General features: G+C 41.4%; 1 protein-coding gene across 1 annotated transcript in view; it reads right to left on the reverse strand.

Moving 5' to 3' along the window:
* Positions 1 to 13,245, reverse strand: part of EDIL3 (EGF like repeats and discoidin domains 3) — a 411,761-nt gene that overhangs the window by 132,987 nt on the left and 265,529 nt on the right. The window lies entirely within an intron of this gene.

The following is a 13,245-nucleotide window of genomic DNA, read 5'->3' on the forward strand; positions in this document are numbered from 1 at the left end:
TTCCTAAGACCTGGCTGAGGATCTAACAATAAACCATATTTAAAGCCTGGTCTCATAAGGTGGTGGGTATTTTGACAATCCTTTTACTCTTTAATTAAGAGAATTATTGAAGGCCTCATGATACAGACAAAAATCCTTTGGTAACAATTAAGCATTACTACAACTAGTTCATGGGGGAAGGGAGATCCCACTTAAGGCAGACGCCCATACAGGCAGGTTAATAAAATGTCACCAAAGCAGCTGAAGTAGATAGGTCTTGGACTTGTGAACACTTGATGCCTTCCATTGGTTTGAAATGTTTCACACTGATGTCTCGTTTTGAAGAGTGAAATATACTTCTGCAACATCTTAATTTACTTAGTTAAGTTGCTTCTTATAATTAGAAGGGCTCAGGCATGATAAACTATGTCTCTCTCGCTAGCCTGAGATCTCCACCAGGGTAGTGATTACTACTCTTTCTCACACCACCAATATCGAAATCCACCTGGGGTACTGCTCATTCTGCAGTCCCCTGGGTCCCAACTCTGACCTACTAATTCAGAAACTGAGGATGGGGACCACGTTTATAAAGCTCTCCAGGTAATTTTTATGTAGTTGAGTTTGAGAACCACTGTCTCAGGCTAGAGGTGAAGTGCTTGCTTATGAGCAAATATACATTTTATGAGATAGAGTAGGCACCTTAAAAGCCTTATGAAAATCGGAGACTTCACCATACCAACTACCACACCCAAATGTATAAGAGAACTTCCAAGAGCTTTCAAAGAAAGGATAGTACAGCTGTTGGGCATCAGCAGATGAGTGGATTAAAAAACTGTGGTACATCTACACAATGGAATACTATGCTGCTATAAAAAAGAAAGAACTCTTTCCTTTTTCAACAGCATGGATGAACCTGGAGAGCATCATGCTCAGTGAAATAAGCCAGCCAGAGAAAGATAAATATCACATGATATCACTCATTTGTGGAATATAATGAACAACATAAACTGATGAATAAAAATAGATCCAGAGCCATGGAAGCATCAAACAGACCGTCAAACCTCAGAGGGAAGGCAGGGGAGGGTGGGGAAGAGGGTAAGAAATCAACCAAAAGACTGGTATGCATGCATATAAGCATGACCAATGGACATAGACAGTAAGGGAATGAGGGCATGTGCTGAGAGGTGGGAGCCGCTGGGAGAGGTCAATGGGGAAAAAGAGACATATGTCTCCTTTAAGGAATTTAAATTAAAAATAAAAGGATAGTACAGAGGCTACCGATGGTTTAGAGCTGGCCTCTCACACAAGTTGCCTGCATTTGAATCTCAACTGTGCAAATTACTAGTTTACTGCATTTGGACAACTTATCATTTCTGTGCCTAGATTTCTCCATCTGAATAATTAGAGTTATAACAATACCAATTACATGAAATTATGAAATTAATACATGTGAAGCACTTGAAATAGCACATGGTGATAGCTGTTAAGAGTATCTTAACACTAATATATAATACTATGGATAATGAGATTCACTTGTAACATATGTACTAGTATACGTGAATATAGTAACTTTTACTAACTACCAAAGTAACTTTTACTAGTCAGTTAATTTTAAACAACAATAACAAATGCTTCCAAATGGAAAGGGTTTCAAATGAATTACTGTTTCAAGAAAAGAAAGCTTTCAGAATCAGGCCAGGTGGCTTGGTACTTGGTCACATTTTCAACACAAGGAGGTTTTCACTCTGGTATTTGAGCAGAACAAGTTCACTCAGTGTCTACAGTGGAAATAAGAGATTCCTTCCAGGCCAATCCAAATAGTAACCCCACTAGTTCCCAGAAGATCAACATGAAGATACAATCAAACCTTTAGCTCACATTCACTCCCCCCCACACCCCTGCTTCCCTGCATTTCTCACCTCTAGGGACTCAGGACATGCGGTCAGTGGACCCTCTGCTGTGCAGGAGGTAACCCCGCAGTAATATTAGGATGAATTGTTGCCCTGGGGCAGTAGCTGGCAGACTAATTCATAAGCAGCATTTCTCTATAGGGTTGGTCTCATAAGCTGGTTTAGCATCTTTGGTTGAAGCTGAATTCACAGTCACAGGAATACTGAGGAGTGCATTTAACAATATAGAAAAAAGTAACTATAAGAAACTCTGAAAAATGATAGGAAATCCGTGTACTATCTCCTTTAGTCCTTCCAGATATTGGAATATACGGTATAGCCCAGAGGCTGTTTAGGTCATGTGAAGAGATTTGAAGAGGGAACTATGAATTTGATCGAAGTAGATTATGAAAGTAGAGGTTCTGAACTCTGAATATTTAATTTTTTTCCATGATAATGGTGACTTGTTACTTTCAATCAATTCAGATTATTGTCACTTCACTCCACTAGTATTGTAAGTTAAAAAATAACCCTGGTAATTCATGAAAAATAGCACAAGGCATTTAAAGTCTCAATGTTTGTAAATATAAGAGTTAAATTAAAAATGTTTTTCTCATGGCCAAAATGCATAGCAAATATGATAAAAATGTCTTTTATATAAGGTGTTTTACTGAGTTATCTACTAAGAGTTTAATAGGCAGTAAAAATTATGTTAAAGTTATTCCCTGTAACTCTTTATATTTTATATTCTATGAATAATTATAACAAAGATTTCAAATTGCGATAGTGTAATCATGATAACAAATTCATAAAAATATTCAGGAAAGTAAAACAAACTTAATTTTTAACATTTCAGGAATATAACATACTAAAGAAGATGAATATTTTGGTGTTTGGTACTCAGGGTTTTGTTAGCAAACCTCTGGGCAAACACCTTACAAATATCACCCATGCCCAAATAATGTTGCTTATTAAGTGGTTTGGACTGATTACAGAGGAAAGTATGGGTTGTTCAGATTTGCAGAAAGTGTGACCCTCCTGCTGCCCAGATGTAAGGCATCCTCTGCACTGCGGAGGGATGTACCCCATATGGCAGCAGTGGCATGGTGCTTAGACGGCACAACCCAAATATCAGTCTATAGCAGCTGAACACAGTGAACGGAGTTTGGAGATTTTCAGTACCACTCAGTGCAGTATAAGGACCATGTGAAAATAAACATTACCTCTCCTCCACCTGTTTTGTTCAATATTCTCTCTTCCTCTATTATTCATCTATCCAACACTGTTATTATTTAAATTCAAGGTGCTATGGAAATCCATTTAAATCAGATGTAATTCCTATGCTCAGGTGGGTAAAGCACAAGAAAGAGAGAGGCAAATTGTAACTACCAAGGTATCTTGTTGCTATGATTAAAATAAATAGCTGGCAGAGTGGAGAAAAAGGACACTGTTGTCACTCCCATCTTTGGAGATAAAAAGCAGGACTTCCAGGAATCACGTGATAGAGAAGGGGATAAAGGAGCAGAACTTAAAGAAGGTTGGTAGATGGTCCCCATAGATGAACCTTAAAGTGTATATGCCTAAGCACAGGAGCAGAAATCAGCCAGATGAATTTGAGGATCAGCAAGAAATCCGGGACAATGAGGCCTTAGGTGCTGGAAGTCAGAGAGGAGGCAGCTTAAAGGAAAGAAAAGAGATCCCCTGTACAGCTTATTGTAGAGAATAATCACTACATGCTTAATCATATATTCCATGGCTCACAGAATCTGAAGTTGAGCTCACAAACACATCCTTTAAAGCTGCTATGCTAGTAAGAATGTGGTAAATGACCAAATAATTAGAGACTAAATATATTATTTTAGTACAGAGGCAAGAAGTCATCTTTACTTAATGTTAAGTGACTTGTTTTTAAAACAAAAAAGTAACACATTTTTTAAATACACATGCCTATGTATGAAAGCTTATTTCTAATAAAACAGTAGTTTTCCATCCAGGATTACTGGATGTGTTTTTTTAAAAAGATATAACTAGAAAAGCAATATATTAATGTCCCGATATAATTGGCTTAGAGAGGTATTTAAAAAGGATGGGAGTTTAAAGGGAAATGTAGCTTTTATTTTTCCAGGAAAAAACAGGCTAAAATATTTTCTACTTGAATGAAGAAGCAGTAAAGATGGATTAGAATCTATGCATATACAATACATATACATATGTAATTCGGTCTCTATAACTAGAAACAACCTAAAAAATAAAATCTACTTAAGTTTGGTGTTTTTAAAAATTGTTTCTGTGTCTCAAGGAACTCCAGGTGTCTATAAGAACCAAAGAACTTTTCATACATATTATACACAGGCTTTTCAGTGAAATAAATGTTACTCTATTTTTTGCACCATTTTGAATTCTACTGTTTGCAAAGTATCAGGAATAAAACTGCACTATTTATGGAATTTGTACTCCAGGATGTAAATTTGTAACATAATTTGCACTTGCATAATTATTTTTTGGGCCCATGTTTTCTACACTATTATTTTGATAAAAATGCTGCCGAAACTGGTTTGGCTCAGTGGATAGAGCGTCGGCCTGCAGACTGAAAGGTCCCAGGTTCGATTCCGGTCAAGGGCATGTACCTGGGTTGCGGGCACAACCCCAGTAGGAGTTGTGCAGGAGGCAGCTGGTCGATGTTTCTCTCTCATCGATGTTTCTAACTCTCTATCTCTCTCCCTTCCTCTCTGTAAAAAATCAATAAAATATATTAAAAAAAAATGCAAAAGTCAGATGGTCTTTCTTTGGGATATTTTAAATTTTCTAACAATGAAGAATCAAATAACTATTTGGGAACATTAACGGTTGAAAGTACTTATACATTTTACAATGAATGAATAATGCTTACTTATGAATTGCTACTAAAAGTGGATGCACTTCTGACCAGGCTATAGAACATGGTTCTGCTTCCCTATAGTTTAGAGATTTTCTGGGTCACATATTTCCCACCACCCTTCCTCATTTTTCTTCACTGTTCTTTCCTTTCCTCCCACCTGTGAAATTATCCCTACCTGCAATTCCAACAACAGAGCACCACATAATCAAGTAAAAGTGTTTTTAAATTTTAGTTGTTGATGTTTTAATGTAACTCGAGAGTACAAATCCAGGCTTTATGAGCTGATGAAACACGTTATTGCAGTGCAGTCTAGGGACGACCTGCAGGAGGTCTGTGGGGCAATGCAGAGGTTTCTATTTTCACCCAGTGAGCCATGTGACGCCTGTGCACTTAAAGATTGAGAAACCAGTATCTCTTTTCCCCACAGACGCTGTGGCATATGGAAAAGGAACATATTAAGATCATATTCACATTTTCTAAAAAAGGATAATAAATTATTAAAAGAGAAAGATCAAAACCAATTTTTCTCAGTGATAAAATACTAGTACTGAAACTACTGGTAAATTAACTTTCAAAGGAAAATTATGGCTTTGCCTAGGTACACACATCAAATTGACTCGCAGGTAATAATACAGCTATGTAATACATAGTGTAACGGGGATTGCTCTCCTATCATATTCTATATATTATATTAGTTTTTAGTTTAAAAAAATTCTATTAAGATAGGCTATTTGTGCAAAGAAACAGCAACAGTGGGGTGGGATGGGACTGCAGGATAGAACGTCTCCCTGAAGGGATTAAAAATCACGTAGATGCTAAAATGTCCACAAAGGGGTCTTGGGGGTGAGGGGTGCCTCTGCCTCATTCCTTTGAGGGCTTGGCAGCAGGAATGCTGAGGGATTTGCCTCAAATTAACACGCGGCCCACCCTGAGCCTGTAAATCTTTCACCCATGGAATATTCCCTTCCTGAGAGAATCAGGTCACAAAAGTTTGTGGTTATATTTACCCTGTTTGCTTTTCTATATCTTTTAAAAAATGTATTTTTATTGATTTTCAGAGAGAGGAAGGAGAGGGAGAAAGAGAGAGAGAAACATCCATGTGAGAAAGAAACATCTATCCACTGCTTCCTGCATATCCCCCAGTGAAGATCAAGCCCGCAACCCGGCATGTGCCCTGACTTGAAGTCAAATTGGCAACCTTTCCATGCACAGACGACACCTAACCAACAGAGCCACACCAGCCAGGACTGCTTTTCTATATCTTATATTGAGAGCATTTTGAAGGCAAGTGCTGTCTTTTCTCTCGGGCCTAGTAGAACACAGTGATGTTTGTTCAGTATATGTTTGTTGAACGAATGAAAAAGTTAACAGGAAATATATTAAAACAAAATTATCTCAGAACATTTTAAACATATAATATTTTAATACATGTAGCTATAAAAAAGAAAAATAACAGAAAATAATTATCTTTCAAAATAAATGAATAGTTATCCTTACTGACATAAGTCAGGTAGCCAAGTACCCAGAAGGTTTAAATAAGTTTCTGCACTTTTATATGAGCTAACCCAAGACATCCTATCTAACAATAGACAAAGATTGAAATTAACCGTACCTCCACTATGCTTCCCATTGGCTAATCAGAGAGATATGCAAATTACTGCCAAGAACGATGGCAGTTAATTTACATATGTAGGCGCAATGCTGGGAGGCGAAAGGGGAAGGACGGAAGAAGCCGCCTGCCACTGATGGTGATTAGAAACCCAGGCGGCAGCCAAGAGCCGGGTGGCAGGCCTTTGCCCGCCCCCTGTCAGTGATCGGAGAAGCCAGGCAATCACGTCTCCCGCAGTGACACAGGCCGGGACCCAGGAGGCACAGCAGCCAGTCTTGCCTTGTGATCCCGGAATCACCCATCAGCGGGTCCGGGGCTGCAAGGCAAGGACCGCCCCCAGAAGCCCCAGTAGCCAGTCTTGCCTTGCAGCCCAAGAACTGCCCATCAGCGGGTCCGGGGCTGCAAGGCAAGACCCGCCCCAGAAGCCCCAGCTACTTTAAAAATAGAACGATCTCCTTTTGAACCAATCTGTTTAGATTCAGGATTAGTAAAACAGTATGGAACTAATGAAATACAGTGATAGGAATTAGGAAGTGTGACACTGATGGTTCTGAGCATGTGAAGGGTGAGGGACAAAAGGGTACACACGGTCTTCCCTTCAGTTCTGCTGGAGAGATGAGCTCTGAGGGCCGGAGCTGCTCCATGCCCAGAGGAGGTGGGTGTGGTCAGTGGCTCTGTTTCAGAACTTCCTGCCAAGCAGAGACCTTACCCAACCCACAGGAACCTTTTTACTCCAGAAAACAGAAACAGCCAGTTCCCAATGGGCATGGGAAAACCAGTGTCCCCTCCTGTGCACGGCATCCTGATGGGGTGATGGGGTGATGGGGGAGGTGGGCGAGGGGAGCAGTGCAGAGTTGTTAGGCAGCTGGAGTGGGAGTGGAAGGGCCATGAAATGTCCACAGTCCTGGCTGTTCCCATGGCCTGGGCTGCTCCTCCAGGCCCTGGCTGAGGGATTAGGGCTGATTCTCTAGGGAACGGAATATTCCATGGGTGAAAGATTTACAGGCTCAGGGTGGGCCGCGTGTTAATTTGAGGCAAATCCCTCAGCATTCCTGCTGCCAAGCCCTCAAAGGAATGAGGCAGAGGCACCCCCCAAGACCCCTTTGTGGACATTTTAGCATCTACGTGATTTTTAATCCCTTCAGGGAGACGTTCTATCCTGCAGTCCCATCCCACCCCGCTGTCGCTGTTTTTTTGCCAGCTGGGTCGAGCATCAAGGGGAAGGGGGGTTAATACTCACTGAAAGACTACTGATCCTACCAGGAAACCAACCTATTTACTGTACTGTTGTAAATATCATACCCTTTATATCCTGTATATTGGCTTCTTTTAAATAAAATGAAATGTCTTAGAAAAAAAAGAAAAAAAAAAGACAAGGCAGGGCAGGAACCAGAAGACCCAGAAGCCGCCTGATATGGTAGTAACTCTATCAGTAAGCACTCTGAAAGTCAGTGGCATAAATGCACCAATTAAAGGACAGATTATGAGGGTGAATCAAAAACAAAACCCACTTTAAATATAAAGACACATATAGATTAAAAGTAAATGAATTAAGCTGCAGCCTGTTTTGCTCAGTGGATAGAGCATTAGCCCGTAGACTGAAGGGTCCCAGGTTTGATTCCAGTCATGGGCATGTACCTCAGTTGCTGGCTTGATCCCCAGTCCCTATCAGAACATGTGCAGGAGGCAACCAATCAATGTGTCTCTCCCTTTCCCTTCACTCTCTCTAAAATTCAATGGAAAAATACCCTTGGGTGAACATTAACAAAAACAAAGTAAATGGATTAAGTAACATTAAAGAGATTATAAGAAAAATATATTCCAAATTCTGTTAGTTGTATAATGGCTATGTTTAAATTATTAACACCTAAGAAATTGGGTGAAGGGAACATATAATATGCTGTAGTATTTTATAGTTTTTTTTTACATGTATGAGATTATTTCAAATTAAAATATTAAAAAATTAAAAATTAATAAAATATTAATTTAAATGTATCTGCATTACATGAAGAATCTCCTAATTGCTTCTAGCATAATTTATTAAATTGTGCTAAAATTTACAAGGGTTCAATTAAAAAATATCTTAATTCTAAATGATGTAATAGAAAATATATAATAGTGCAGTTATAAGCACTAATCTGAAAATAAAAATTGAAAGAAGTGAATTTAAAGAAGGGATTAGTCAAAGAAAATATATGCATAACCTATGGACAGACACAGACAACAGTATGGTGATGGCCAGAGAGAAGTAGGGGGCAAGAGCTGGGTAGAGGGGGCAAAAGGGGGGAAATAGGGACATCCTATATAATAATAATAAAAGGCTAATATATGCACATTGACTGAATGGCAGAATGACCAGTTGCTATGATGCGCACTGGCCACCAGGGGGCAGACGTTCAATGCAGGAGCTGCCCCCTGGTGGTCAGTGTACTTCCATATGGGGAGTGCCACTCAGCCAGAAGCTGGCTCATGGCTGGCCAGCGCAGTGGAGGTGGCAGGAGCTTCTCACACCTCCGTGGCAGACACTCTGACCGGTAGGTTAGCTTGCTGCTGGGGTCTGGCCAATTGGGACTGAGCGAGATGGGCCAGACATGCCCTGGAGCCCTCCTGTGGTCCCTCCCTGGCTGGCCAACCTACCTCATCTCTCCTCAGCACCAATCTTGCACTGGTGAGGTCCCTTGGCCTGGCCTGTACCCTCTTGCAATTTGGGCTGAGGGACCCCCCGCCCCCCCGCCCCGAATGCATGAATTTCATGCACCGTGCCTCTAGTATTTCCATAATTGTACAAAGTTGCTATTTCTAACATGTCTGTCAGAAAGAGAAATTGATAATCTAATGAACCAGTTTGTGTTTAAGGTGGTGATTTCTTAGTTGAAAAAAAATCATTTCAGGAAATAAAGATTAGAAAAATTTGAAAACAATAACATATTTCTGTTTAACTTTATTCACTAGACCAGTCCTTTACATCCAGAACCAGCTATAAACATTATGGTGCCATCAATGATTGCTTTTTGAGTGTGTTAAAATTAAAATGGTAATTTCAATTTTTATTCATCAAGACAAGGAATAAAATGGAATTGAATACTAATTAGTGCATGTGAGTCATACACCTGAAAAACTAAGGGACTACTATACTCATTTTAAGCTCAAATGTTTCATTTGAAGGACTGATTAAAAATTAAATGACAAGAAAATTAATAATGTTCAACATAGAAAATTTGGTACATGATCTGTCTTCCCAGAATCCCTTAAATATGATTATTTTTAAGGGATAACCTTTTATATTTTCAAAAAATAACTTAGAAAGTAAGTTATTAAATAATATGATTATATAATATATACTCTGAACACAATCACATATATATATATATATATATCTACACTAATAAAAGAGAAACATGGTAATTAGCATACGACCGCTACCCTTCCCATTGGCTAATCAGCATATCCTTATGCAAATTAACTGTCAGCCAAGATGGCGGCCGGCAGCCACGCACTGAAGCGAACAGGGAGGCTTGCTTGCTCCAGTGACGGCGGACTCCAACGTTCCCCGCCTGCCGCTGCCGGCCTCTCAGCTGCAACTCTAAGAAACTATGTTGCAAATATAGAGGCTAAACAAAACCCCAGAAACCTGCTTTATTCAGCCTGGCTTCAGCCAGCCAGACCACAGCATTGTCTCAATGTTTTCAGCAGTGAGGCCTCAGAGCTAAAGCTGGCCCAGAATAAAAAGAAAAAGAAAAAAAGGAGCTGTTGGGAGCTTCAGTCACCCGCCAACCAGAAAATGGCCCTCAGCCCCTCAGCCAGCCTGGCCAGGCAACCCAGTGTGGACCCCCACCCTGATCCAGGACACCCTTCAGGGCAAACCAGCCGGCCCCCACCTGTGCACCAGGCCTCTATTCTATATAGTAAAAGGGTAATATGCCTCCCAGCAACCGGGATCAGCGGAGCAGCAAGGCTCCCGGCACCGGGATCAGTGTGACAGGGGGCAGCGCCCAAACCCCCTGATCGCCTTGCAGCTCTGTGAGTGACAGGGGGCGGGGCCACAACCTCCCTATCCGCCCTGCTCTGTTCGTGACAGGGGAAGGCGCCCCAACCCCCTGATCAGCCCTGCTCTGTGCCTGATAGCGGGGAGCTCCCCAATCCCCTGATCGGCCCTGCTCTGTGTGTGACAGGGTAGAGCCATAACCTCTCCATTGGCCCTGCCCTGAGTGTGACAGTGACAGCGCCCCAACTCCCTGATCGGCCCTGCTCTATGGGTGATAGAGGGTGGCGCCCCAACCCCCCTCCACGGGCCTTGCTCTGTGTGTGGCAGAGTAGAGCCATAACCTCCCCATTGGCCCTGCCCTGAGTGTGACAGGGTGCAGCGCCCCAACCCCTTGATCCGCCCTGCTCTGTGTGTGACAGGGGGCGGTGTCCCAGCTCCCCTATCGGTCCTGCTCTGTGAGTGACGGGGGGAGCTCCTCAACCCCGATTGACCCTGCTCTGTGTGTGACAGGGGGCAGCACCCCAACCCTCTGATGGGCCCTGCTCTGTGAGTGACAGGGGGCAGCACCCCAACCCCCTGATTGGCCCTGCTCTGTACGTGACAGGGGGTGGCGCCGCAACCTCCCCATCGAGCCTGCCTTGAGTGTGACAGGGGGCGGTGCCCCAACCCCCCAATCGGCCCTACCCTGAGCGTGACTGAGGGTGGCATCGCAACCTCCCAATCCGCACTGCTCTGTGCATGACAGGGGGCGGCGCCCCAACTCCCCAATAGGCCCTGCTCTGAGCCTGACCAGGGACTGCACCTAGGGATTGGGCTTGCCCTCTGCCACCCGGGAGCAGGCCTAAGCCAGCAGGTCGTTATCTCCCGAGGGGTCCCAGACTGCGAGAGGGCACAGGCCGGGCTGAGGAACTCCTCCTCCCTTGCCCCCCCCCAGTGCACAAATTTTTGTGCACCGGGCCTCTAGTATATATATATATATAAAAGCCTAAGCAACTGTTATGACCGGACGACCGGCCAGTAGCTATGATCCACAGTGACCACCAAAGGGCAGATGCTCAATGCACAAGATGCCCCCTGGTGGTCAGTGCGGTCCCACAGCCAATCTCCTGCGGTCCTCCCCACAGCCCGCCGAAAGGGCAGATGCTCAATGCACAAGATGCCCCCTGGTGGTCAGTGCGGTCCCACAGCCAACCTCCTGCGGTCCTCCCCACAGCCCGCCGATCCCGATTGGCTTTGATCACCAGCCAGGCCGAGGGACCCCGCCTGTGCACAAATTCATGCACTGGGCCTCTAGTTAATGAATAGCAATGGCAAACTTTCAATTTTCCTCCCATTATGTGCAAGATATCTTCATTCAATATGAAACCCTTTTTATTTACTTTTACTGTTATTCTTTAATACCTCATTATCATCTGCATACTAATAGCAAAATAATTATAATAATAGTAATCATAATAAACTGCCCTTAAAAGTAAAATAAATATTTAAATATTTTACATAAATTGACCAAGTTATATTTATCTACCTATTATCATGGGCTTAAAAAAATGTTCATTTATACTTTGAAAGGCATAATGATGCATTAGTGTTAAGTAAGCAACGAACTGGAACAAACTAAAATGAAATATAAGAATATCAGAAATTTTAATGCAGGGTTTCTCAGAGAAACCACTGCAAAAGTATGTTATTTATAGTTTATCGAAAACATGGCAGTCACTGAAGCTCACAAACATAATCTAAACAGAAACCTTGATACAAACTGATGATACCATCTGTCAATTGTCCTGCAATTTCTGTTCTAAATCTTAATTTCTAAAGTTATGAACTAAATTCCACTAATGCATTTCATAATAATCAAATAAAAAAATGGTCTCTGGATTAATTTTTAGCAAGTAGAATGCAAGCACTTTTGGGGGTTGGCGAGGGTCTATTTTAAACTATGATGGGATATTCATTAGTCTGGGATCGAAACTATAAGGATGTGCCATTTCCCTTATCTGGAAATCTCATTGCCTATGTGGCTATAGATTAGAAAAATAATGTGTAATGTAAGAAGGAATTTTGCAAATGCATGCAAATATAAATTCATAAAACAACAAAAAATATCAGGTAGCCACATAGAGTCATATGGATGAAATAAATGTATATAGGATATGTAAAAATTCACAAGAAACCTGAACAAAGAAATCATCTGAAGGAGATTATGATCCTATTCCTAAAATAAGTTATTTGGCCATATATCAATTTTCCTTCCTATCAACTGCATGTAAAGCAAACCCTATACATTGCACCTAATAATTTCATATCAAAGCATCCTGTGTTAAAAATTACCTTGGCACAAAATATGTAGTAAATAGATAAAACAGATCAGCTACCTAAACAAATCATAATTCTGTAATAGTTTCCTATTCCAAAGAAACAAGGACAAACCTTTTAGTATGTAAAAACCCTAAGGCACATTAAACTCCCACACTACATGTAAACACATCCCTCCAGCAGCCTACACACAAAACATGATTTTCTTTGTGATGTTCCCCAGATTCTCACCTGACCTCTCTGATAATGCTATTCCCTTGGCTTCTAGTCTCTACTGAAAGCCATTTTTCTAAGGCCAACTTCAAAATCTATCTTTCCCAAGAAGCTTTTCATGATAATTAATTGCTTCTTTCTTTGACTCCATTGTGTACTGGATTTTCCTTCTATTTAGCACTCATCAATGACTTGTTAGATATTATTAATGTGCTCACCCTCCCTCCATCAGAGCAATGATCTTTTCACAGAAAACTGGTTTGAGCACCTTTTGTGTCCTCCTAATATGTAATTTACTGTCTCACTTCAGCTAAGTGGCCAAAAAGCATTTAACTGAATTTAATATAAGGAACTGGAATTGCTACCATCTATCCCA

This window comes from Myotis yumanensis, unplaced genomic scaffold (genome assembly GCF_028538775.1).
Source record: "Myotis yumanensis isolate MYYU_CA2020_CCGP unplaced genomic scaffold, mMyoYum1.0.hap1 SCAF_4, whole genome shotgun sequence".
In the NCBI taxonomy this organism is placed as follows: Eukaryota; Metazoa; Chordata; class Mammalia; order Chiroptera; family Vespertilionidae; genus Myotis; species Myotis yumanensis.